General features: G+C 45.6%; 1 protein-coding gene across 3 annotated transcripts in view; it reads left to right on the top strand.

Annotated features, from left to right (window-relative positions):
• invs (inversin) overlaps window positions 1-24170 on the top strand; it is a 351132-nt gene that overhangs the window by 82701 nt on the left and 244261 nt on the right. The window lies entirely within an intron of this gene.

Raw genomic sequence — 24170 nt, 5'->3', positions numbered from 1 at the left:
AACTTTGGCAGGAGATCGGTGGAAATCCCCCTGCCTCGGAGAATCAGTCTGTTTTCAGCCATTTAAACCATTTCTCTAGAGGTTCCACCGATCTCGCGGTAAAGTTAAAGCAGAGGCTATTCTAATCTCCTGTTTTAACTTTACCGGGAGATCGACGGAACCTCTAGACAAATGGTGTAAATGGCTGAAAACAGACTGATTCTCCAAGATGGTGGGGTGGGGGGGGGAATTTCCTCCGAAGTTACGGCAAGAGATTGGGACAACCCCTGCAGAAATTCGGGGACCATTGCAAAGAGGTACATCAAAGGCAAAGGAACCATGGATGAGTAGAGTGGTTAGAGCAAAAATGAAGCATGTGATAAATATAAGGGGTGGGTTGATATAGTAGAAAACTGAGAAATATAAATGGCTTGGAAAGGAACCAAGAAGATTAGAAAGTCCAAGAGAGTATGAAAGAAGACTAATGGTCCACATAAAGGGAAATGAAGCTGCTATAAGGATATGAGGCAAAAGGATAGTCAAATGGTTGGGACCACTTGGAGATGAAGGAATCCATCATGTACTCGAGGGTAAGGGAATGGTATAAATAGTTTTAAGTATGTTATATTTGTTTTTATAGAAAATAAAGAAAGCAGGAGTACCCAAGTAGAATTTGGGAGCATACAGAATGATATTAGTGAGCAATTAGAAAGATGTGAGCTAATCAGGGACAGTCAGATTGCGCTTGACTAGTTATAGTTTATGTAGGAAAATTGAATGGAAAATATGGATATTGGAACTTGCAATGGGAAAAAGAGTAATGCTTTTTTCCATTGTAAGTTCCTATATCCATATTTGCCATTCAATTTTCCTATGTAAACGATCCCTATCACGATATAATTACAGGCTCTGACCATTAAGTAGCTCTGTGGAGCAAATTTCTGAACTCTTTCTTCCAACTCCATCACTATCTTGTTTTTATGCTGCGCTTTACTTTTAACTATTTATTAATAATTGTTGATCTGTGACGTTCCATATGGAGAGTCAAGACCAAGTGTAGTCTCCAGGTGAAGCAGGGTTTAGGGGACGGGGGGATAATTACACGCAGCAGATGTAATTCAGTCCTCATTCTAAAGTAAGACATTATGTCCTTTATTTCTAAATTTCCATTTTAAATTCCTGTGTCCTCATTTTTAATGGCAGTTGCAGATGTAAACTTATTGTGCTGCAATTCCACTTCCCATCAGTGGTAGTGCTGCGATATTTTTACAGGAGGGAGAGTGCAATTACATCATGACAAGTTTGCATAGGCACTTTGCATTAGAAATGTGAACAAAGGAATTTATAATGGAAAAGTTGACAGGAAGTGAGCGTAGATGTAAGATTTTTAATATTGTGTGGAAGATTATTTTATATTTAGATTTAAATATATATTTTAAAATGTTATTCTTCCTCCCTCTAGGCCTCCCACTCCCCTGATTATTCCAGGTGCCAGCTGTGTCCTGCCTGCCTGTTTCTTCAGCTGTCTGGCCTCCCCCTCTATCTGCAGTTTCCCTGTCCGCCCCCCCCCCCCGAGATTTTTTCTGCTCCTTGGTCTTCTTGCACCTTCTTAGTCCCCGTCCCAACCTCCTCTCCACCCCCAAAATTTCTCCCTGCCCTTGATGCTTCACCTCCTTTCACTCACTGATTGGGCCCTACCCATCTATCATCCTGACCCTGTCTGCATTTCAGGCCTTGGCCCTCAAGCCTCTGGCCATCCACTGGTCTGCAATGACTGCTCTTTCCACTGGTCTTTAGCCCTTGGGCCTCCTGCCGGCCTTCCCTCCTGACTCTTGCAGCAATTTGAGCCTTCTATTTTCTGACTTTCTGTAATTAGTTTATTTGGTGTTGTTTTTCCTGATTCTGTGTAAAGTTGCTTTGAATGAATCACTCCTGCACCTTTATTTAGTTCATTTTGCTCAATTCCATTCTTATTTATTGAATTTAATAATTCCCAATTTTGTGTCCCACTTTATTTCATTCATTTCTCCTGATCCTGATTTTGTGTAAGGCTGCTCACACAGAGTTGAGGAAAGGGTCCAATGAACCCTCTTTTTGTTCTCACTCAGACAGCAGAGTGGTAGTATGAACCACTATTTATATTTAAGCTCCCTGCTGGACATATTGAATGAACTATTGTTGATTGTATAGCTTACAACAAACTGACCCATGGGGCTCAATTTTAAAATCAAATTGCGGGTGCATTGGGGGCTGGTGGGCTGCGAAAATGGCAAAACTCCTGAGCGGGTTCGGAAGCTGGCTCCAACCTGCCGACTTCCGAGTTTGCCACAGACGCGCCCTTGTGCGCGCCCGCTTCACGAATCCGGAAGCCCCGCCGACAATTAAAGCCGGTGGGATGATGGTTAAAGAACCAAATGTACCTTATCGAGGTACTTAAGGTACTTTATTTCTGACGTAGTAGATAGTTAAAACGATTTTACACTTACCTGGCCAGCTTTCCCACAGCTTCCAATTCACGCCTGGCAAAAATAAACAAAATAAATTTTTAAAAATCATTGCGTGAAGTTAAAAAAACAAAATAAACCTACCTTTCCACCCTGCTCCGATGTCTCCCTTTCCGATGTCCCCCTCTCCAATGTCCCCCTTTCCCCCCGATGTCTCCCTCTCTGATGTCCCTTTCCGATCTTCCCCTCGCCCCCCCCAATCTTCCCCTCTTCCCCCCGCCCCGATCTTCCCCTCTCTCCCCCCCGATCTTCCCCTCTCTCCCCCCCGATCTTCCCCTCCCTCCCCCCCGATCTTCCACTCTCTCCCCCCGATCCCCTCTCCCACCCGCGATCTTCCCCTCTCCCACCCGCGACCTTCCCCTCTCCCCCCCGATCTTCCACTCTCTCCCCGCGATCTTCCCCTCTCCCACCCGCGATCTTCCCCTCTCCCACCTGCGACCTTCCCCTCTCCCCCCCGATCTTCCACTCTCTCCCCCCGATCTTCCCCTCTCCCACCCGCGATCTTCCCCTCTCCCCCCGATCTTCCACTCTCTCCCCCCGATCTTCCCCTCTCCCACCCGCGATCTTCCCCTCTCCCACCCGCGATCTTCCCCTCTCCCACCCGCGATCTTCCCCTCTCCCACCCGCGATCTTCCCCTCTCCCCCCCGATCTTCCACTCTCTCCCCCCGATCCCCTCTCCCACCCGCGATCTTCCCCTCTCCCACCCGCGATCTTCCCCTCTCCCACCCGCGACCTTCCCCTCTCCCCCCCCCGATCTTCCACTCTCTCCCCCCGATCTTCCACTCTCTCCCCCCGATCTTCCACTCTCTCCCCCCGATCTTCCACTCTCTCCCCCCGATCTTCCCCTCTCCCACCCGCGATCTTCCCCTCTCCCACCCGCGACCTTCCCCTCTCCCCCCCGATCTTCCACTCTCTCCCCCCGATCTTCCCCTCTCCCACCCGCGATCTTCCCCTCTCCCACCTGCGATCTTCCCCTCTCCCACCCGCGACCTTCCCCTCTCCCCACCGATCTTCCACTCTCTCCCCCCCGATCTTCCACTCTCTCCCCCCGATCTTCCCCTCTCCCACCCGCGATCTTCCCCTCTCCCACCCGCGACCTTCCCCTCTCCCACCCCCCGATCTTCCACTCTCTCCCCCCGATCTTCCACTCTCTCCCCCCGATCTTCCCCTCTCCCACCCGCGATCTTCCCCTCTCCCACCCGCGACCTTCCCCTCTCCCCCCCGATCTTCCACTCTCTCCCCCCGATCTTCCCCTCTCCCACCCACGATCTTCCCCTCTCCCACCCGCGATCTTCCCCTCTCCCACCTGCGACCTTCCCCTCTCCCCACCGATCTTCCACTCTCTCCCCCCCGATCTTCCACTCTCTCCCCCCGATCTTCCCCTCTCCCACCCGCGATCTTCCCCTCTCCCACCCGCGATCTTCCCCTCTCCCACCCGCGATCTTCCCCTCTCCCACCCGCGATCTTCCCCTCTCCCACCCGAGATCTTCCCCTCTCCCACCCGCGACCTTCCCCTCTCCCCCCCGATCTTCCACTCTCTCCCCCCGATCCCCTCTCCCACCCGCGATCTTCCCCTCTCCCACCCCCGATCTTCCCCTCTCCCACCCCCGATCTTCCCCTCTCGCCCCCCCCCCGATCTTCCCCTCTCCCACCCGCGATCTTCCCCTCTCCCACCCGCGATCTTCCCCTCTCCCACCCGCGATCTTCCCCTCTCCCACCCGCGATCTTCCCCTCTCCCACCCGCGATCTTCCCCTCTCCCACCCGCGATCTTCCCCTCTCCCACCCGCGATCTTCCCCTCTCCCACCCGCGATCTTCCCCTCTCCCACCCGCGACCTTCCCCTCTCCCCACCGATCTTCCACTCTCTCCCCCCCGATCTTCCACTCTCTCCCCCCGATCTTCCCCTCTCCCACCCGCGATCTTCCCCTCTCCCACCCGCGACCTTCCCCTCTCCCCCCCCCCCGATCTTCCACTCTCTCCCCCCGATCTTCCACTCTCTCCCCCCGATCTTCCACTCTCTCCCCCCGATCTTCCCCTCTCCCACCCGCGATCTTCCCCTCTCCCACCCGCGATCTTCCCCTCTCCCACCCGCGAACTTCCTCCTCCCACCCGCGATCTTCCCCTCTCCCACCCGCGACCTTCCCCTCTCCCCCCCCCCCGATCTTCCACTCTCTCCCCACCGATCTTCCACTCTCTCCCCCCCGATCTTCCACTCTCTCCCCCCGATCTTCCCCTCTCCCACCCGCGATCTTCCCCTCTCCCACCCGCGATCTTCCCCTCTCCCACCCGCGAACTTCCTCCTCCCACCCGCGATCTTCCCCTCTCCCACCCGCGACCTTCCCCTCTCCCACCCGCGACCTTCCCCTCTCCCACCCGCGACCTTCCCCTCTCCCACCCCCGACCTTCCCCTCTCCCACCCCCGACCTTCCCCTCTCCCACCCCCGACCTTCCCCTCTCCCACCCCCGACCTTCCCCTCTCCCACCCCCGACCTTCCCCTCTCCCACCCGCGACCTTCCCCTCTCCCACCCGCGACCTTCCCCTCTCCCACCCGCGACCTTCCCCTCTCCCACCCGCGACCTTCCCCTCTCCCACCCGCGACCTTCCCCTCTCCCACCCGCGACCTTCCCCTCTCCCACCCGCGACCTTCCCCTCTCCCACCCCCGACCTTCCCCTCTCCCACCCGCGATCTACCCCTCTCCCACCCGCGATCTTCCCCTCTCCCACCCGCGATCTTCCCCTCATCCACCCCCGATCTTCCCCTCTCCCACCCCCGAACTTCCCCTCTCCCACCCCCGATCTTCCCCTCTCCCACCCCCGATCTTCCCTTCTCCCACCCCCGATCTTCCCCTCTCGCCCCCCCCCCCCGATCTTCCCCTCTCGCCCCCCCCCGATCTTCTCCTCTCGCCCCCCCCGATCTTCCCCTCTTGCCACTCCGATCTTCCCCTCTCGGCCCCCCCCCCGATCTTCCCCTCTCGCCCCCCCCCGATCTTCCCCTCTCGCCCCCCCCGATCTTCTCCTCTCGCCCCCCCCGATCTTCCCCTCTTGCCACTCCGATCTTCCCCTCTCGCCCCCCCCCCCGATCTTCCCCTCTCGCCCCCCCCCCGATCTTCCCCTCTCGCCCCCCCCCCCCCCCCGATCTTCCCCTCTCGCCCCCCCCCCGATCTTCCCCTCCCGCCCCCCCCCGATCTTCCCCTCTCGCCCCCCCCGATCTTCCCCTCTCGTCCCCGTCCCCCCGATCTTCCCCTCTTGCCCCCCCCCCCCCCAATCTTCAGCGTCCTCCACTCTCTGTTCCACCGCTGGATGACGTCTCGCTCTCTCCCCACCACACACCCACCACGGCTTTGCAACTCCTGTCAGCAGCCAGCCTGTCAATCAGGCTGGCTGCCGGGTGCAAAACCCGGAAAGAACTTTACTCACCATCAATTACATCATGATCGCGTTGGAAAAGGTAAGTTTTTTTTTATTCGGGTTTGCCATGTACACCTTCATCCCCATCCCTCCCCCCACCCCCGCTGCTAACATGCCACCATTTCAAAATTGAGCCCATGGAATTTTTCCCTTTGTCTCAAAGTCACAGAAACTTGCAAAAATAAAATCGTTTTATGGCTGACGTGTCTCTGGGTAAATAATTAACACTTCAAATTACCCATGATCACCACCCTAGTCTAATATTTTCTACTTAATGTTCAGAAAAAAATACCAGATTTAATATTATAAGAAACATTATAAAGCAATAAAATTCTGCCCCAGCAACCATGCAAAATCCAAAATTGTTATATTGGAGGCTGTCGCAATTTGTGGGTTTTTGCATTAGATTTTTTTTGGTCATTCAGGCAAATGGACCTACGATTCACAGTGCACATGTTTTCTGCGCACTATCTAATTAAATGATAGCATGGCCCAAGAATGAGTTATTGGGTTATTTGAATTGACTAGAATTTCACAGTTTAGACTGATTTAAAGAAAAGTACTTAATTTCTTTCTTAGTAATACTCTACAGAGAGCTTGTGCTTTCTTCAAGGGACATTGGTGTTTGTTAAAACTGTTGTTAATTGACAGCACATATTCTTTGGAGAAGAGTTTCGTGCCTCATCCTCTAGTGACACAAAAATGCACATTAAAAGCAATCAAGGGATCATGCAGCATTATTTCCACCATAATTCTCCGTATCTGCAAATTTGTCTATGTTTTGAAAAAAAATCTCTTTGCTTTGAATGGTATCAAGAAGTGCCACCTTCAGGATGTTATTTTGTTTTGTGAACAGCAGGAAAATGTGGGTTTTATTTGTTTAAAGGCTGTCAAAAAAATTGCCCTGAAGCATTCCAGTTCTGTCATCCATGACGTGGATTAAATTCTGACTCATTTCCATTCAAAGAGTAAATTTAGAACTTCATTGTGACAGTGTATTGCATTTCATAACCCATATGCTGATTTTATAGGAACAGGAGTAGGCCATTTGCCCCTTGAGCAAATTCCGCCATTCATTGAGATCATGACTGATCTGTGACCTAACTCCATATACCTGCCTTAGCCCCATATCCCCTAATACCTTTGGTTAACAAAAATCTATCAATCTCAGATTTAAAATTAACAATTGAGCTAGCATCAACTGCCGTTTGCGGAAGAGAGTTCCAAACTTCTACCACCCTTTGCGTGTAGAAGTGTCTCCTAACTTCACTCCTGAAAGTCCTGGCTCTAATTTTTAGGCTAAACTCCCCAACCAGTGGAAATAGGGTAGATAGAGAGAAACTATCAGTTCCCCTTAATATCTTGAAAACTTCGATCAAATCACCCCATAATCTTCTAAATTCCAGGGAATACAACCCTAGTTTGTGTAATCTCGCCTCGTAATTTAACCCTTGCAGTCCAGGTATCATTCAAGTAAACCTACGCTGCATTCCCTCCAAGGCCAATGTATCCTCCCTAAGGTGCGGTGCCCAGAACTGAACACAGTACTCCAGGTGTGTTCTATTCAGGGCTTTGTATAGCTGTAGCATAACTTCTACCCGCTTGTAATCTAGTCCTCTAGATATAAAGGCCAGCATTCCATTAGCCTTTTTGATTATTTTCTGTACCTGTCCATGACATTTTATTGATCTATGTACATGCACCCCAAAGTCTGTTTGGACCTCCACTGTTTCAAGCTTTTCACCATTTGGAAAGTACTCTGACCTATCCTTTTTAGGTCCAAAGTGGATGACCTCACACTTTCCTGCATTGAAATCCATTTGCTACAATTTTGCCCATTCACTTAATCTATTAATATCTCTCTGTAATTTTATGCCTCCATCAACACTGCTTACAATGCTACCTATTTTTGTGTCATCGGCAAACTTAGATATGTGGCTTTCTATCCTGTCATCAATAAAATACGGTGAATAGTTGAGGCCTCAACACAGATCCCTGTGGGACACCACTAGTCACATCCTACCAAATTTGAGTAACTGCCCATTATCCCTACTCTCTGTCTGCTGCCGCTCAGCCAATTTCCTAACCAGATCAATAATTTGCCCTCAATTCCATGAGCTAACAGTCTCTTATGAGGGACTTTATTGAATGCCTTCTGGAAGTCCATATAAACAACATCCATAGACATTCTCCTGTCCACTACTTTAGTCAACTTTTCAAAAACTTCAGTCAGGTTCGTCAGGCATGACCTATCCTTTACAAATCCATGCTGGCTCTCTCTGATCAGCTGAAAATGTTCACGGTGTTCAGTCACTCTATCCTTAATTATAGATTCTAGTAATTTCCCGACAACAGATATTAGGCTATCTGGCCTATAATTCCCTCTTTTCCCTCTCTCACCTTTCTGAAATAGCGGAGTGACGTGCAATTTTCCAATCTAAAGGAGCAGTTCCTGAATCGAGAGAACTTTTAGGTTTAGGCTTTATTTTAACCGTTCTTCTATTTTCTGAAGTCATAGTGAGATGTTATGGCTTGGTGGACATAATGGACCTTTTATTTGGCTCTACTTTAATATATTTATCCTTCTTTAGATTCCCTTCCCAATGTATCAGCTACAATAACATGACTACAAGGGTGGCAGGGAGGCACCTAATCTCAGAACAATGACAGTGCCGTTCTTAAATTAAACAACAACCTAAGCGAAATGTACTTTTTTTCCCCCATCCTTCTTTCCCAGCCCTCCCTTTCCTGTGGAAGTGCCTGTCCTATAATAAAATTAACCCAACCATTCTGTTGTTGCTTTTAACGGTCTTAACCAGAGCTGACCCAGAAACAAAAATAAAAGTCACTCCAAGCAAAAGTACATTAACCACAGGGCAACAATTTTCCCCTAACTTTGAGTCCTGCTTACAGACTGGGTGGAAATGGGCTGCAAAGAATACTTATTTACGATTCTTTTTGGGAAATGTTTAAAAACTAAGATGTGCACATTATGGAACAGATATAGATGAACATCAGAGCTGTCAATAATGGACAAATCCTAGGTGTGAGATTTGCAGATGCAGGACTATACACGAAGTGTCGCCATCTCTCAGACACCTAAGCATGATTAAAAGTGATGAGCTGCACCCATCCCACGCACTGAAAAGAATGGTCTATTCATAGTTTATTTTTTTTATTATTCGTTCATGGGATGTGGGCGTCGCTGGCAAGGCCAGCATTTATTGCCCATCCCTAATTGCCCTTGAGAAGGTGGTGGTGAGCTGCCTTCTTGAACTGCTGCAGTCCGTGTGGTGAAGTTTCTCCCACAGTGCTGTTAGGTAGGGAGTTCCAGGATTTTGACCCAGCGACGATGAAGGAACGGCGATATATTTCCAAGTCAGGATGGTGTGTGACTTGGAGGGGAACGTGCAGGTGGTGTTGTTCCCATGTGCCTGCTGCCCTTGTCCTTCTAGGTGGTAGAGGTCACAGGTTTGGGAGGTGCTGTCAAAGAAGCCTTAGCGAATTGCTGCAGTGCATTCTGTAGACGGTACACACTGCAGCCACGGTTGAAGGGAGTGAATATTTAGGGTGGTGGATGGGGTGCAATCAAGCGGGCTGCTTTGTCCTGGATGATGTTGAGCTTCTTAAGTGTTGTTGGAGCTGCACGTATCTAGGCAAGTGGGGAGTATTCCATCACATTCCTGACTTATGCCTTGTAGATGGTGGAAAGGCTTTGGGGAGTCAGGAGGTGAGTCACTCGCCGCAGAATACCCAGCCTCTGACCTGCCCTTGTAGCCACAGTATTTAAGTGGCTGGTCCAGTTAAATTTCTGGTAAATGGTGACCCCCAGGTTGTTGATGGTGAGGGATTCGGCAATGGTAATGCTGTTGAATGTCAAGGGGAGGTGGTTAGACTCTCTCTTGTTGGAGATGGTCATTGCCTGGCACTTGTCTGGCTCGAATGTTACTTGCCACTCATCAGCCCAAGCCAGGATGTTGTCCAGGTCTTGCTGCATGCGGGCATGGTCTGCTTCATTATCTGAGGGGTTGCGAATGGAACTGAACACTGTGCAATCATCAGCGAACATCCCCATTTCTGACCTTATGATGGAGGGAAGGTCATTGATGAAGCAGCTGAAGATGGTTGGGCCTAGGACACTACCCTGAGGAACTCCTGCAACAATGTCCTGGGGCTGAGATGATGAGCCTCCAACAACCACTACCATCTTCCTTTGTGCTAGGTACGATTCCAGCCACTGGAGAGTTTTCACCCTGACTCCCATTAACTTCAATTTTACTAGAGCTCCTTGGTGCCACACTCGGTCAAATGCTGCCTTGATGTCAAGGGCAGTCACTCTCACCTCACCTCTGGAACTCAGCTCTTTTGTCCATGTTTGGACCAAGGCTATAATGAGGTCTGGAGCCGAGTGGTCCTGGCAGAACCCAAACTGAGCTTCGGTGAGCAGGTTGTTGATGAGTAAGTGCTGCTTGATAGCAATGTCGACGACACCTTCCATCACTTTGCTGATGATTGAGAGTAGACTGATGGGGCGCTAATTGGCCGGATTGGATTTGTCCTGCTTTTTGTGGACAGGACATACCTGGGCAATTTTCCACATTGTCGGGTAGATGCCAGCGTTGTAGCTGTACTGGAACAGCTTGGCTAGAGGCGCAGCTCGTTCTGGAGCACAAGTCTTCAGCACTACAGCCGGGATGTTGTCGGGGCCCATAACCTTTGCTGTATCCAGTGCACTCAGCCGTTTCTTGGTATCACGTGGAGTGAATCGAATTTGCTGAAAACTGGCTTTTGAGATGGTGGGGATATCGGGAGGAGGCCAAGATGGATCATCCACTCAGCACTTCTGGCTGAAGATGGTTGAAAACGCTTCAGCCTTTTCTTTTACACTCACGTGCTGGGCTTTGCCATCATTGAGAATGTGGATGTTCACAGAGCCTCCTCCTCCTGTTAGTTGTTTAATTGTCCACCACCATTCATGTGGCAGGACTTCAGAGCTTTGATCTGATTTGTTGGTTGTGGAATCGCTTAGCTCTGTCTATAGCATGTTGCTTCCGCTGGTTAGCATGCAGGTAGTCCTGTGTAGTCCAGGTTGGCACCTCATTTTTAGGTACGCCTGGTGCTGCTCCTGGCCTGCTCTTCTACACTCCTCATTCAACCAGGGTTGATCCTCTGGCTTGTTGGTAATGGTAGAGTGAGGAATGTGCCGGGCCATGAGGTTACAGATTGTGGTGGAATACAATTCTGCTGCTGCTGTTGGCCTACAACGCCTCATGGATGCCCAGTTTTGAGCTGCTAGATCTGTTCTGAATCCATCCCATTTAGCACAGTGATAGTGCCACACAACACGTTGGATGATGCCCTCAGTGTGAAGATGGGACTTCGTCTCCACGAGGACTGTGCGGTGGTCACTCCTACCAATACTGCCATGGACAGATGCATCTGCGACAGGTAGATTGGTGAGGACGAGGTCAAGTAGATTTTTCCCTTGTGTTGGTTCACACACCAACCTGCCGCAGGCCCAGTCTGGCAGCTATGCCCTTCAGGACTTGGCTAGCTCGGTCGGTAACCGTGCTACCGAGCCACTCTTGGTGATGGACATTGAAGTCCTCCACCCAGAGTACATTCTGTGCCCTTGCTACCCTCAGTGCTTCCTCCAAGTGGTGCTCAACATGGAGGAGGCCTGATTCATCAGCTGAGGGAAGGCGGTAGGTGGTAATCAGCAGGAGGTTTCCTTGCTCTTGTTTGACCTGATGCCATGAGAGTTCATGGGGTCTGGAGTTAATGTTGAGGACTCCTAGGGCCACTCCCCCCTGACTGTATACCACTGTACCGCCACCTCCGGTGGGGCAGGACATACCCAGGGATGGTGATGGAAGAGTCTGGGATGTTGGCTGAAAGGTATGATTCTGTGAGTATGGCAATGTCAGGCTGTTGCTTAACTAGTCTATGGGACAGCTTTCCCAATTTTGGCACAAGTCCCCTGATGTTAGTGAGGAGGACTTTCGAGGTTCAACTGGGCTTGGTTTGCCTTTGTCGTGTCCGGTGCCTAGTGGTCCAATGCCCTGTGGTCCATCCAGTTTTATTCTTATTGTGACTTTCTGTAGCGAGATTGTACAACTGAGTGGCTTGCTAGGCCATTTCAGAGGGTTATTAAGAATCAACCACATTGCTGTGGGTCTGGAGTCACATATAGGCCAGACCGGTTTAGTTTCGATTTCTGCCACTAATTTTCTTCGGTTATTGGAACGACTGAATCATGCCTCCTGGTAATTATGGGACGAACAGCTTTGACCCAGTCACCAATCAGAAATCACTTGGAAGAGGTGGTTTTTTGCTTGGTAAGGATGACGGTAATATAACAACAGCTGGTGTGAAGCCTTACCAAAATGAGGGTTAGCTCTGAAGCTAAACCAAATTCTAATAGCCTATTGTCCCACTCTTCAAAATTTAATGAATGAAAAAAGCTGATATTCTTCTCCACTGTTTTCACTCATTAAAAATTGCATTCACTGTGGTAAGCTGGTGACCAATGCTCCATGGATGCCTTTGATTTCCACCGGTGGAGTCTTGCCTTTCCCAACTTCTCAACAATGGTAGGAGGGAGTAAAAACATTCTTCTCATCTCTTTTTTTGTGAAAATAGGCCCAAATAGCATCCTTCAATACTGCCTAATTGTGGCTCCAATATACTTTTTACTCATCCTTTTTTTTCTCATTTTTTCTTTGTCTCATCTATTTTTAACTTTTCTGTGTTAATTGCCCATCTGACTGTCGGACTGGCTGTTTTCTCCTGTTTTTTCTCACTGGAGAGCAAACAAAAGAAGGAGAACACTATGGAAACAAGACTATCCCAGTTTCCAAATCTCAAGTGAAAGGAATCCATTAAAACTTGAGGCTCATACATACTGTAAATGCTGACATTGTCCTGCCTGCATAGCATTTTGAGAAGAAACTGAAACCAGAGTTTAAGAACATAAGAAAAAGGATGAGGAAAGGCCATCTAGCCCATCAATGCTTCATGTCTCTCATAATCTAAATCCCCTACCCTAGCACACAACTGAATTCTAATTACGCACAATGTATTTGACTGTACTACCTTATCTGGTAGATAATTCCAAGCAACAAATGCTTGCATTTATATAGTGTACCTCACATGAAAGAATTTCGGAGCACTTGACAAGAGGGAGAGGTGGACAATAAGCAGCCAGGACCCTACAGAGAGAGCTTGACAGGATTTGCACCTGGGCCTGTGAGCTGGATTTGAAGCTCAATACGGACAAATGCAAGGTACTGCATATTGGAAGTAAAAATAGGAAGCACGGGTACTCCACGAGTGGGATAGAACTTACCAAAGGAGATGAAAGAAAACATAGTTTTGTTAGTTTGATGCATTGCTCTCCAGGTGGAAACAGTGTGAGGTGGCAAAAAACAAAATGAATAGGATGTTTGGTTATATTACCAAATCACTTTATTTCGGATCCCCAGAAGTCGTGCTGGAGCTGTATGGTGCCCTGGTCAGGCTACACCTGGAGTACTGTGTACAGTACTGATTGTTGCAACATAAGAGCGTGTGCATTTAGGCCTTATACACAGTGAGGCTATTTTCCATTGGTAGAGGGAAGAATTATGATGAACGATTTTATAATCTTGGCTTTTCAGCCTTCTCAGAGCGGACCGTACATATACTTCACAGGATTGACATAGAAACAATGCTTTCAGATATGTCCAAGATGTAGGACAAAAGGACATATTTAGGATTGTGAAGGGCAAATTTTGGAGAAATAGCAAGGTTAAAAATGCAGCACTGGGCAGGCTGTGTTAAAATCGACCCCACTATCTGCAAACAAGGATTTTGATTGTTTGCAGTTGACAGACAATGAATGGTTGAGGCATCGTATAAAAAACACCCAACTGCTGTAATGTGACGCCTGTTGAGTTGGTATTCTACAAGGGTGAAATCACATGGGCTGAAGCCAAACTTATATCGTAATCTTATATTTAACTATCCTAGCTACGTTTCTCAATTTTTTAATTTACTTTTTAAATTGTTTGTCAACATTGAAAGTGATAGCTCTTCTACCACCAAGTCCCTTTCCAGATCTTCCTTTTTTATTTCTGTTCCCTTCATTTTATATCTCTTGCCACTCATTTTTTCACCCAATATGCAATACCCTATTTTTGCTGATATTAAATTTAATTTGCCATTTGTCTGTCAACTGCATATTTGGTCAAAATCCTTTATTGCAACATTCCTCACCCCCCACCATTTATCTCGCCAGTTTTTCGCTATGTCAGGCATCTGCCCGAGGCAAGCGGGGTCCTAATTAACAGGTCAAAGTCACACTCCAATGACGTCAAACCTGCCCCCACTGCATTTTAACCTGAATTTGAGGGTGCCCCGTCCACATAACCAGCAAAACTAGGTGGGCTTCATGTTTGCGAGCTTCTGAAGCAGTATAAAAGGGTGCTCTCAGCAGCAGCTCACTGGATCTTTTGCTGTCTGGCTTGCCATGAGAGTTTCTAGCTTCCACTTCGTGACCTCTACACTTTTGTTGCCTTACATTACAACAGTGACTACACTTCAAAAGTGACTACACTTAATTGGCTGTAAAGTGCCTTGGAATGTCCTGAGGTCATGAAAGGTGCTATATCAATGCAAGTTCTTCCTTTTTTTAGTAAGCTTCCTCCACTTAGTATGGGTGTCATACTTGCTTCTTTGTTCTGGATGGCATAAGACTTGGAGGAGGAGGAGGAGCAGCAGCAGCAAACGTCACCATCAGCACCTGGGCCTCTCAGAAGGCAACAGGTGAAGATTTTTGTTAACCAAAGGTATTAAGGAATATGGAGCCATGGCGGGTATATAGAGTTAGGTCACAGATCAACCATGAATGGCAGAACATGCTTCAGGGGCTAAATGGCCTACTTCTGTTCCTATGTTCCTAAATAGGGCAGCTTAGAGGAGGCTATATCCAACACACAGGGTCTACAGGCCAAAAGTCATGTATCACAGGGTCTACAGGCCAAGAGTCCAGGAGGAGGCCACACTTCTCCAGACAGGTTGGCGCAGCCGTCTGCAGCCTCCTCCTTCAGGACCTACTGCCTGGGTGAGTGGCCATGCCAGTGGCTCTCAGTCATCACAGCCCTGAATTTTTGCACCACTGGATCCTTTCAGTCTGCTACAGGGGACATCAGCCGCATTTCACAGCAGCATTAAGCATGTGTCTGACACCCTCTTCACCAGGGCCAAGCACCTTCCTCACTGACCTCGGGAGTCAACAGAAGAGACTCTTGGCTTTGCGGCAGTGGCTGGGTTCCCTCGCTTGCGGAGCATGATTGACTGTACACACGTGGCCATCAGGGCAGCTGAACACAAGCCAGAAACGTTTATAAATAGAAAAAAATACCACTCTATAAATGTACAGACAGTGACCGATCACAGGAACAAATTTATGCAGATCTGTGCAAGGTACCCAGGGAGCTGCCACAATACTTGTCTACTCAGATACTCTAGCACCCAATATTCTACCCTGTGAAAAACAAGATGGCAACTAGGGGACAAGAGATACCCCCCCTGCAGACCTGGCTGATGACACACTTGTGCAACCCCACCCCACCGCCCCCCGAGCACCACTGATACAATCAAAACCAGAGCACAACCAGGCTCCTTATAGAGCACACAATCAAAATGCTCAAGCAGAGGTTTAGGTGTCTTGATCGCTCGGAGGGTTCCCAGCAATATGCTGCAGATAGAGTGTCACGTATTGTAGTGGTCTGCTGCATAATGCACAACATTGCATTGCAGAGAGACCTGCATTTGGAGGAGGCAGAGTAGCAGCAGCAGTCATCATCATACAAGGAAGACCTGGGGGAAGGAGAGGAAGCAGCAGAGGAAAAAGGGCCATATCAGCGCCTTGCAACCAGAGATGTCGGGGATCACTTCGTAGGTCAGCTATTGCTGTTGTTGTCGGGTCATTAAACCTCTTTCTACTTTGAACCCAGGTCCTGGGGGTGATGTTGGTAGCACTGACCCACTCGGATACCTCTATCCAGACCTGCCTGATGGTGGTCTTGGGGATGTGCCTGCGGGTGCTGGGGAAGGGTACCTCCCTCCTGGCCCTCGCTTCCTCCACTAGGACCTTCAGGGAGGCATCAGAAAGGTGAGAGGAAGCCCTTGGACTCATCTGTGCTGCCACAAACTTCTGCAGTGTTCTTCGCTTTAAGAAGTCCATGCCCACTTTAAGTACAATTGGGAAACTCGCCGGAAATTGGCATGGTCATGTGGGCAGGTTGTCCAATTCTGCATGCGAGGGCTGTCCCTCCTTCAAATATTAAGGAGGCTTGGGAGTTAAATGGCCTGGTCTTCTCGCCAACAATGTCCCGCACGCCCCATTCTCCACTCGCCCAATTCCCACCCGGAGTTTAAATCAACCTTAATGTCTTGCAGATGGAACCTTGGTTTAATGTCTGATCTTAAGGCTGGCACCTCTGAGAGTACAGCACTCTTTCAGTACTGCACTGGAATGATGGTATACATTATGCACTTAAGTCCACATGTAGGATTCAAACCAACAATCTTCTAACCCAGATGTAAGCATGCCACAAACTAAGCCAAGCTGAATGTGGGAGAATTGGCAGACCTGATGAACATTAAGGTACATTTTTGACTAGATTTGAGAGGAGCAGTGTATATCCACAGCCAGACACTGGACCAGAGGCTCTGTAGTAATGGAACACGAATGATTCCCTTGATGTTTAACCACTTCTGATCAATATCTGTTGGTTTGGTGTCTTTATGAACTTCGTGTGGGACATCTTCGCCCTGTAGCTTTTTTTAGTTTTTGAGTATGTGCTGACATAGGAAATATTTAGCAGTGTTTGGAGAACAGAAAATAAAATCACTGCAGCCAAGCGTGTCGTAATGAGTGAAGGTGGATAAACTAAGTCCTTCTGGCTTTCTTTACCCCAGTACATCCACTCCAACATGTGCCTGACAATGTTAAAAGAGGGCAAGACAGGAGGCTTATAAGTCTAAATATTTTTTTAAATAATCTTTTTTTTTTAAACCATGAAAATGGTTTTGAAGTGAGCACATAGAACTTTTTGAAGGACTTCCTATATATCATTGTGACTGAAGGTATGCTACTATTTATGCATTCAGTGCATTGACTAACCAGGCAATTTGATTGCTGAGGGAAATTGCTGTAAGTTTTGAGACTATGTACTGACATTTAAGCTGTGAAATAAAAACAGAAAATGCTGGAAACGCTCAGCAACTCAGCTCAACCTGAAACGTTAACTTTGTTTCTTTCCTGACTTGCTGAGCTTTTCCAGCATTCGCAGTACTTTGCTTTTGATTTAAGCTGTGAAGTCATTTTTGTTAGCTTTCTTTGTGGAGTTCCTGAGCTGAGCTCAGTTGTTACAGTGCTACAAATGCTACCCAATGTTTTGCTCTCTCAAAAGTTCCTAGTGATAGCATGCAGTATGCGTACTGCAATGAATCATTGAATTGTCAGCAAATTGTCTTACTGTAGCCTTATACTGTACAGTGTAATGGTGTAAACCTACGCATGTGGATTTCTAATTAACAAGTAATGAAGTGTAGATTTTTTTCCCCTGTGATAATTCTGTGGTACTGATCTCACTAGTCATTAGAAACATTATGTGAACATTACTGGACATGAAAAGGAAACACACTAATGGTTGGTATGCATACTGCCAGCTCATACTGGCTCTAAAAATGAATAAACCCTCTTGTCCGCCCCCCTCCACTCTATTAACTATATGTATATGTTACATAAAAATGGAAACAACCCTGAATGTTGCAATCCACACAATGACAATAACTGCTTGAGCATTGCTCTCATGGCTTATAGCCCCATCCCAGTGCCTCATTTGGATTGCAGCCTTGTAATCACTCCCAGGTCTCTCTTTTCTCTTGCTACTACTGATGATGCCTGAAGCTTATTTGGCACCATTCCACTTAGTATGTTTCAATTGTGTGTGCAGTGCTCAAGAACATTTTTCAGTATTTTGAATTTTTTCTTCTTTAAAGAGATTTCTTCTTTGCACCATGTTTGTCTGGTTCAAGCTGACATAACACATGCAAGTAATGAGTTTCCAAGAAACATAGGAACAGGAGTAGGCCATTCAACCCCTCGAGCCTGTTCCACCATTTAATTAGATCTTGGCTGATCTGTACCTCAACCCCATTTATCCGTCTTTGCTCCATATCCCTTGATACCCTTACCTAACAAAAATGTATCAATCTCAGTCTTGAAAATTGCAATTGCCCTAACACCCACAGCCTTCTGGGGAGAGAGTTCCATGTTTCCACTAACCTTTGTGTGAAAAAGTATATCCTGATTTCACTCCTGAATGGCCGAGCTCTAATTTTACATAGAATTACATAGAATTTACAACGCATTTGGCCCAACTGGTCTATGCCAGTGTTTATGCTCCACATGAGCCACCTCCCACTTTACTTCATCTAACCCTATCAGCATATTCTATTCCTTTCTCCCTCATGTACATCTCTAGCTACACCTTAAATGCATCCATGCTAGTCGCCTCAACTACTCCATGTGGTAGCAAGTTCCATATTCTAACCACTGTCTGGGTAAAGAAGTTTCTCCTGAATTCCTTATTGGATTTATTAGTGACTATCTTATTTTTATGACCCCTAGTTTTGGACACCCCCACAAGTGGAAATATCTTCTCTTACATCTACCTATCAAACCCCTTCACAATTATAAAGACCTCCATCAGGTCACTCCTCAGCCTTCTCTTTTCTAGTGAAAAGAGTCCCAGCCTGTTTAGTCTTTCCTGATAGTTATAACCTCTCAGTTCTGGTATCATCCTTGCAAATCTTACCTTCGCCAGTGCCTCTATATCTTTTTTGTAATATGGAGACCAGACCAGAGAGATTAAGATTATACACCTTTGTTCTGGATTCCCCCACCAGAGGAAATATTTTTTCTGTATCTACCCTATCAAATTCGTTTGTCATTTTAAACACTTCGATTAGATCACCCACCAATCTTCTAAACTCAAGGGCAAACCAAAAAATTGTTCTTGCTCTTGGTCAAACTTGAACTCAACTTCTTCAAATTCAGTATGGCTATTCAATTGAAGTAATTATACAGAGGTAAACTAGTTAAAATAAATGAACACAATGTCTTAACATGGTTTTGGTATATTTTGATAAATGGTGTAAAAATTGTGATGGTACAATTTTTACATATGGTTTTATTAGAACAGTTTATGATTTGCAACTTGTTGATCTTGCTATCAGTATAATTATAATTGTTGTTTCCTTGATGTAACATTAGATGCATGTTAATACAAAATCTGCATAAATTACACCAAACTGTTCAATGTTTGTATCTCAGCAAACATAATTTTGTCAATATCTTATCCTCCCCAAACAGAATACTTTTGTTTGTGGAGACTTTTATATTATAAAGATAGTCCTTGTGGTGTACTGTTTAAAGACCTCGAACATCCTTGCGCCACTCTTCCCTCTTAGGTTTTTTTTCCTGTTGCTGCACCAAAACAAGACTGAAGACCTATGATTCTCATGGCCAGAAAAGAACAAACACAGCTCCATGCTCTTATGTTTAAATAGAGACCTAGCAGCAACTTATAGGACTCCTGAAAATGTAGGCTATCAGGTCTTTGAAAATTAGGGTCCTTTATATTAGTGCCATAGACAGTGGAACTACCATCATAGCATTCCATCAATGTAACATTGTCCTTTTTTTTTCTCTCTTTCTCCCTTGAACAATTTGTATAAATGGACAAAAACATCTAGAATTGCATAGAATGTACAGCACAGAAACAGGCCATTCAGCCCAACAGCTGCATGCTGGTATTTATGCTCCACAGGAGCCTTCTCCCTCCCTACTTCATCTAACCCTATCAGCATTTCCTTCTATTCCTTTCTCCTTCATGTGTTTATCTAGCTTCCTCTTAAGTGTGTTTATATCTTATTAAAGGTCTTGTGTTTGCGCACACTTTCTGCCCGTGTCACTTGACTGCCTATTGTGATGTTTTTTAATCACATTTTTGGTGTCAACTTTTCCCATTATAATTTCTTATGTCCATGTTTATATTCAGCCAAATTTTACTTTAGCAGGACATCTAACTGCGTCTGCTATTATTTAGACTTGCCCTTGTATGTTTAGGTTTTTAAATTTTTGCATGGCAAGTTGCTGAATGTGCGAGCTGACAATGTCACAGCGAGGGAAACCGGGCATCTGGGACCTGAGTGAACAGGGCAAGTAACTGTGTATCTCCTTAACCAATCAGATTGAAGGATTTTAAATTAACACCACAAAGACAGAGAAGGAAGTGTAAATTAGAGTGGGTGAATTCAATGTCAAATCAGGTAGAGAGGGAAAGAAAGATTGGATTAAGAGACAGAGAAAAAAGAAACAGAAAGGAAAAGTTGAAAAAAAAATAATTTTAAATTTTACATTTTAAAAATCTCCAGCAACAATTAAAACCTGAAGGAATGAGACTCCATACTTGTTAATTTTCAGTGCCAGAGAGAGGTTGACTGGCAGTAATTAACACTTATCACGTCATTAAAAGGATACTTGGACTGAAATGGACAACACTTAACTTTCTGTGGCGAGTTTAGTTCATATCTACCACGCAAATACAGCAACTTCACGCCACTCAATGCATTTCAATGGTGAGGCAGACAACGAGTTGCTGTTTTCGCGAAGCTAGCGGCGGAGCGGCGCAACTCGTACAGCAACTTTTGGATATTTGAGTTTAACTGCCCATCTGCCCTTGTCTGAAGTTGCTGTACCATTTGCAAATAAATAACGGTGAGCGCCATTAGCTTTACCGTTATTTTGACAGCAAAATCTGGCCCAATGAGTTTTGCTCATTTTATTTTATCTCCACATACATTTTGTTTACATATTTAAGTCAACTTCTCAGATTAAATTTAAAATTTTTCTTTCAATTAAAACCATGAAATCTTCCCGTCCCCAAAATTCCATGAAATCAGGCTTCTCAGGCACCATAGGCAGCATCTGGCCCCACCCTCGGGTACTCACGCCTCCATGTATACAGATCCACTTGCTTGTATCTGAACCTCATAACTCGGCAATGTTTGAGAAGGGCAACTTCCATCGTGAGTCAATAATGGAGTTGTGCCACCTGCTTGCCCCAGACCTGAAGCCCACCTCTACCAGAGGCACTGCACTGCCAATGGTCACTAAAGTACTGAATTTCTTGGGGCTGGGGTGGGGGGTACCATTGCAGCATCACTGCCTCGTAAAGTCAAGTAACCGATGCATTGTTAGTGTGAGTGGCCCAGTTCACATCCTATACAGTGAACTTTTTTCATCAATGCAAGAGGGCTGTCAGTTTTTTTTTTAAGAGTGGTTGTATTTCCCCAGGCACATGGTGCAATTGACAGGAACTACATTACCATGTGCGCCCCTTTTTGAGCGCAGTAAACCTTCTCAATGAAAAGGATGTCACTCTCTCAAATGTGCACCTTGTATGTAATGCAAAGCCCCTCACTATGCAAGTGAATGCTATTCAGGGCACCACAATTCTTTTGTTTTAAGCCCTGTAGGAATGCTCTTCTTTAAGATGCACACGATAGCCTAATTCTACAGTGACATCACAGAGGGTTATGATCACTTTTTGAACATTATTCACGACTCCATTCCACAGCTGCTTAATTAATGGAAATGCCAATCTTTATGTTGAACCGAAACCAGATGGCTGCAAAACCTACCACCAAATAAATAATTTCGCTAATGATGTACAGTAAAAGACGTTGGAGGGAGTTGTTACCTATAAACCCCTGGGGTATGCAACATATTATGTTTTGAGAGGGCTGATCAATGATTTGTTCTCATGTTTCTACTGATAATTTTCTGTAACTGCTGCTAGCACAAGGTAAATTCTATTCTTTTTTGTTTCTCAGTTTCCCCCTCCCTCCCCAATGAAAAGTAGGGAAATGTCTGTAATCCATCTGTCACTTCCCGTAATGGCATGCCTGAGTAAAGGGGCACATTCTGTGAGAAGTTGCTCTGTTGCCAACCTGTACTGTGATGCAGCATTTGCGGCTGAAATATTGTGCAGGATCACTTCAGCTCTCCACCAACACCTCATTTGAAGGTAGAATCCTTCTGAGCAGCATCCATCTTGTGTGTGTTTATGGAATGAGACATTTTTTTGAAAAAGGACAAGAATTTCATTAAAATAGTAAGATGGTGATTCTGAGCAGTCTGTTAAATGTGTGTTACTTAATACGAATTTGTACTGCTAAAGTGATAAAACATTACTGACCACTGTTGGCTTCATAATGAGACTATCATGGGAACATTCACATTCCTAAATCAGCACCACTTTGAAATCTGTCATTTCTCTTAAAATAAATAAACTTTAAATATGCTCACTGCATTTCAGTAGACACATATTTTGGTGTAAATTTTCATTAAGGACAAGCTAATAGCTTGACAGCGCAATAAGTTAACTGTAAATTCTAGACTCTTGCAATTCATTTTTTAAAATGATATATTTTGATTGTTCGCTTTCTGTTTGAGACAAGTAGAAGCCAGAAATCATTAGTGCTAATTATTTCCATCTTTTGATTGCTAACTTATTAAGTATTAAAGATTTGGACCTCTGTTTATTATTTGTTTGACATTGTAAGAAACTCTCATCTGTAGTGAAACACTTTACAATATAATGACAAAACTGCAGTGCAATAGGTTAATTAATAAATATCAACTGGAGCATTTTGGTGGGAAAATGGTAAAAAAAATCCTTTATTTAGAATCAGGCAATCATACTATATAGAAGATGAATTGCCATCCACAGCACTTACTGCATTTGCGCTGTAGCTTCTGCAGAACCTCATTTCTTGCCAGTCAAGATCTTTTTAACCCAATTACTGCTACAAAGTGTTACAGTGCTGTATGGAAAGCACAATGATCTGTTTTTTGACATCACAATATCTTCTTCTGGTAGTGAATTTTATGTGCAGCACACGTATTGCAATTGGGAATTTGTTCAAATAATTTCATGTAATTGTCAAAAATGAACACTTGTGTTCCTTCTAATATGCAGTACCAATACAGATACAAAACAACTAGAACTACTTGGGTCTCTGCACAACTCATCTTTTCTGACAGGTGACCCTATTGTAACCCAGGTTGTAAAAACACTCTCCTTGTCCTGTGATGACACGGAGTCATATGGCAAAACTCAAAAGGATGTAATAATAACATTGAGAGAAAAAAGACACGGTGATGGTAGATTTGAATTCTGATAAAACTCTACTGGAAATAATGAAAGAACAATCATAGAAAACTTTGTGTGTGTATATATATATATATATTGCTCATGGTGTCTCAGAGGATGTGCCTTATTTAGGTAAAGTAACATGCAATATATTATCTTGGCCACTGATTTATAGTGATTGAAAAACTGAAATTGCATTTTTATTACAAAATATCTGTGTTTTTTGGATTCCAAATTATGTGATTGTGTCCACATTTTCATGAAATTTTAATCAGTGGCCTTAATTACTATTAAGTATTTCTTTAGCTATTTAATCAATTTCACGCCTTACCTTTTTTATGAAGTCCAAAGTCCAGAGGAAGATGGTAGGCATGTTCCAGCTTACAGGTAGATAGGAGACGTGTAGAAGTACTGGGGGGTTGGTGGGGTGGGGGGGGGGGGTTTGTGGAGAGGTGATGTGGTTTGATAGTGTTGGAGGGGTGGTGAATTATGGGAGGAGTGGAGGAATGTTGGAGTTTGGGATATTGGACAAGTGGTTGCTTGGTTTTGAAGTACTGGGAGAGAAATCACGGTGAGAGGGTGCTACTGAACAAAGTGCTATAGCCATGTTTGTAGCATTGACCCGAGAACCAGTCATAAGTTCTTTACAGCATCTTTTGGATGAAATGTTAAACCAAAGCCCTGATTAGGTGGATGCAAAGTATTTCCACAGCACTAATCAAAAAAGAGCAGGGACTTCTCCCAGTTTCCTGGGCAACATTCTTTCCTCACACCAGCATTAAAAACAGATCACCTGGTCATGCATTCATTTGCTGTTTGTGGGACATAGCTTTGAGCAAATTGGTTTGCCATATTTGCTGACATAACTACAGTGACTGCACTTCAAAAATTAAATATTGGTTGTAAAATACTTTGGGATGTGGACTTGATGAAGTGCTAAAAAAAAATGCAAGTTCTTTCTTTACTGTTACAGAAATTAGGGTTGTAGTAAATAGAGTAGTACA

The sequence above is a fragment of the Heptranchias perlo genome, chromosome 2, assembly GCF_035084215.1.
Source record: "Heptranchias perlo isolate sHepPer1 chromosome 2, sHepPer1.hap1, whole genome shotgun sequence".
Taxonomy (NCBI): Eukaryota; Metazoa; Chordata; class Chondrichthyes; order Hexanchiformes; family Hexanchidae; genus Heptranchias; species Heptranchias perlo.
Note: the sequence above shows the minus strand (reverse complement) of the source record. Positions and strands in the feature narration are given on the sequence as shown.